The sequence below is a fragment of the Ornithorhynchus anatinus genome, chromosome 21 (assembly GCF_004115215.2).
Source record: "Ornithorhynchus anatinus isolate Pmale09 chromosome 21, mOrnAna1.pri.v4, whole genome shotgun sequence".
Classification (NCBI taxonomy): Eukaryota; Metazoa; Chordata; class Mammalia; order Monotremata; family Ornithorhynchidae; genus Ornithorhynchus; species Ornithorhynchus anatinus.
In genome coordinates, this window is record NC_041748.1 from 15095796 (window position 1) to 15100135 (window position 4340).

A 4340-nucleotide genomic window follows, 5' to 3' on the forward strand; every position below is an offset into this window, starting at 1 on the left:
CCGGACGGGACGGACCGGAAGGCCGGCAGCCCCGTTTCCGCCGGCGCCCGGCCTGTTGCTAGGCGACGCGGTCCGCCGCCCCAAGGCGTCCGGGTCCCCGCGCCCGCCCCCGGCTGGGGCGTTCCGCCGGCCCGACGTTCCCCCCAACCAAAGGGCCTGTCAGTCACTCGGTCGACGGTATTTATGGAAGCCCTCACCGCGTGCGGAGCGTTGGGCCGCAGCGCTTGGGCGCGAAGCAGCGTGGCGCAGTGGAAAGAGCCCGGGCTTTGGAGTCAGGGGTCATGAGTTCCAATCCCAGCTCTGCCACTCGTCAGCTGGGGGACTGTGGGCCAGTCACTTCACTTCTCTGGGCCTCAGTTCCCTCATCTGTAAAATGGGGATGAAGACGGGGAGCCCCACGTGGGACCACCTGATTCCCCTGTGTCTACCCTAGCGCTTAGGACAGTGCTCTGCACGTAGTAAGCACTTAACAAATACCAACATCATCATTATTATTATTAGATTGAGCAGTAGATTGAGCAGACACGTCCTCTGCCCAGGGAGAAGCAGAGTGGCACAGTGCATCAAGCGCAGGCCTGGGAGGTCCTGGCTTCACGTGGTTCTGTTTACTGTTACAGGGTATTCATTCGTTCACTCAGTAGTATTTATCGAGCGCTTACTGTGTGCAGAGCACTGTACTAAGCGCTTGGGATGGACAAATCAGTAACAGATAGAGACAGTCCCTGCCCTTTGACGGGCTTACAGTCTAACCGGGGGAGATGGACAGACAGGAACAATAGCAGTAAATAGAATCGAGGGGATGAACATCTCATTAAAACAAGAGCAAATAAATAGAATCAAGGCGATGTACATTTCATTAACAAAAAGGGTACTCTCCCAAGCGCTGAGTACAGTGCTCTGCACACAGTAAGCGCTCAACAGATACAACGGAGTGAATGAATGAATGGATACTCCAGCACTCAGTACAGTGCCTGGCACATTGTAAGCGCTCAACAGATACCGTAAGAAAGTCTAGAAAAAGCTAGAATTCCCATCTAGACAATACTGCCGTCGAGTCGGCTTCGACCCATAGCGACACCACGGACACGTCTCTCCCCGAACGCCCCACCTCCATCTGCAATCGTTCTGATAGTGGATCCGTAGAGTTTTCTTGGTAAAACTCCAGAAGTAGTTTACCATCATCTCCCTCCATGCCGTACACTTGAGTCTCCGTCCTCGACTCTCTCCCGTGCTGCTGCTGCCCAGCACGGGGGAGTTTGGACTGGTAGTCGATGGCCTGCCACTCGCTTAGCCACTGCCCAAGCTAGGAATGAAGCTATGCCTCTTCCTGACTCTCCCTCCTATAGTCGAGTTTGGTAGAGTACTGGGAACTCTGCAGATGTGTCCCTGATAGGGGAGATGTGACCTTAGCGCATACTATATTTTAAGCACTCACTATATGCCCATGCTGAAGTAAGTGCTGGGGTAGAGTCAAGATAATCAGGTTGGACCCAATCCAGTCCCACATGGAGCTCACAGCTTTAAGCCCCATTTTACAGAAGAGGTACCTAAGGCACAGGGAAGTGAAGGGACTTGTCCAAGATCACACAGCAGACAAGCAGCAGAGACAAAATTAGAACCCAGGTCCTCCAGTTCCCAGACGCTGTTCTTTTCTCTAGGCCAAACAGCTTCTCTAAATACTATATTGATTATTATATTCACTAAGCACCATGCTAAGTGTGGAAGTAGACACACAAAGGGAAGAGCAGTTATCATATTCCCGTTTTGAAGGTGGGGAAGCTGAGGCCCAGAGAGGTTAAGGGACTTGCTCAAGGTCACACAGCAAGCCAGACATAGAGCTGGGGGCTAGAACCCAGGTCCCCTGGCGACCAGGTCTACTCTCTTTCTCCTAGGCCACGTTGCCTAACTGGTTGCAGGGGCTTTTCTCAGAGACCCAGAAGTGCTGGCCAACTCCAGCTCCTTCCCCACCCCGCGCCTGTGGGGAAAAGATAAACACTGGGCGGGATTCCTTGGGCTAACAACTTGCCAGCCCGCCTCCATCTCTCAGTTTCACACCATAATCCTCTTAGGGGCCTCAGTTGGAAAAAAAAGCCACTTTAAATCACCCTGCAAGAAGTCACCTCCTTAATGGGTTTCTATTTAAGCTCCCTCTAGCCTGAAAGTTTCCCGTGAGCAGGAGCAAGGCTGCCAACTCTGTTGTATTGTCCCCTCCCTAGCGCTCTCCATAGTGTTCTGCACCTGGATTTGTTTGACTCTACCCCAGTACTTAGTACAGTGCCTGGCACATAGTAAACACTTAACAAATACCATCGCTATTATTAAATAACATTGATTAATCGGATGCCATTCAGCTTTTCTAAACTGGCTCACTTTTATCTCTCTTTCCCCCATAATATCATACACACTTGGATATGTATCCTTTATTCACCCCACCCTCCAACCCACAGCACTAAGGTCCCTCGCCGTATTTTATTTATATTAATGTCTGCCTCCCCCATTAGACGGTAAGCTCCTTGTGGTCAGGTAACATGTCTACCAACTCTGTTATAGTAATAATAATATTAATAATAATGGTATTTGTTAAGCACTTACTATGTGCCAAGCCCTGTTCTAAGCGCTGAGGTAGATACATGGTAATTAGGTTGTCCCATGTGGGGTTTACAGTCTTAATCCCCATTTTACAGATGAGGTAACAGAGGCACAGAAAAGTTAAGTGACTTGCACAAAAGCACACAGCTGACACGTGGCGGTTCAGGGATTCGAACGCTCGACCTCTGACTCCCAAGCCCGTGCTCTTTCCACTAAGTCATGCTACTGTAATACTGTACTCTCCCAAGCTCTTAGTCCAGTGTTCTGCCCACAGCAAGCACTTAATAAATATGATTGATTGATCGACTGGTTGATTATGTCTGAAAGCCACTTTTGGACAGTGAAATGTGTCACTTCTTTATTTCATGCTCTCCCAATAGTTATGGAATTTATTCAGCTCTTACTGTGTGTTAAAAGCACCGGGGTAGATGTGAGATAAAGAGATCAAAGCCATAGTCCCCGTTCCACAAGGGGAGAGCAGATATCTTCTTCCCCACAATTTCAACTTTAGAACACTAAACCTCCTTTAAAATACAAGCTCCAGGGGTGCCGGCACTGTGGGGTGTGAAATGGGAAAGAATTAAAAAATTCGCCAAGGTGGAGCAGGAGACGCCAGGAGAGGGGCAGTTTCCAGATCACCAGTTGGAGTCATCTGGGGGAGTCAAGAGTCACTCAATAAATACGATTGAATGAATGAATGATTATATTATTTTAGGGGGCTGAGCTGGGGTTTATTTCAAAGCTTAGGTACCTCCCACACCACAGTTTGTATCTTGGCTGTCCTTACTCTTCAGGGACCTGTTTCCCATGCCCCTGTTTACCTTGCTGACCTTGGTCTAAGGGCCTTTCTGGATGGAGCAGAGAACTCCTCCTCCCCAGTCCAGGCTGTCCAGCCGGCGGTCACCTGGCCTCTTGGCCTCCGGGCTGGGCCGCTCGGCCTCCTTGTCCCCCTGCGAGCCGCCGGTGATGGGTTCTGGGTGGCTTTCAGAGAGGCCGCTGGTCCCACAGCTCTGCCCACAGCCTCTTCCTAGCCAATTGCCCTCCCAGTCTCCAGGGGCCCTCCCTGCTGGCTGCTGCCTGATAAGGAGATCGGGTGGAGAGAGGCCACTCGGGCAGGGGGAGGGGAGACTGATCACTGTGGCATTTTGTTGAGCATTTACTCTCTGCCAAGCACTGGGGTAGGTACCGTACAATCAAGTTCCTGCCCCACATGGGGCTCATGGTCTAAGGGGGAGGGAGAACAGGTATTGAATCCCCATTTTGCAGATAGGGAAACTGAGGCACAGAGAGGTTAAGCAACTTGCCCAAGGTCACATAGCAGAAAAGTGGCAGAACCGGGATTAGAACTGAGGTCCTCTGTCTCCAAGGCTCCGGGGTCTTTCCACTGTGGTGTTTGTTAAGCGCTTACTATGTGCCGAGCACTGTTCTAAGCACTGGGGTAGATACATAATAATTAGGTTGTCCCATGTGGGGATCACAGTGAGGAGTTCCAGTGGTTTCCCATCCCTTAGACCAGCGCTTCCTTCTTGCCTTGACACTGCTGGTCTGTACAGTTCCATTCTCTGTACCTCCTCATTCCTGCCCCACAGGGTTGGAGAAGCAGCTGAAGAAGCAGCATGGCCTACTAGTGTCTAGAGCGTGGACCTGGGAGTCAGAAGGTTGTGGGTTCTAATCCTGACTCCACCACATGTCTGCTGTGTGATGGGCAAATCCCTTCTCTGTGCCTCAGTGACCTCTTCTGTAAAATGGGG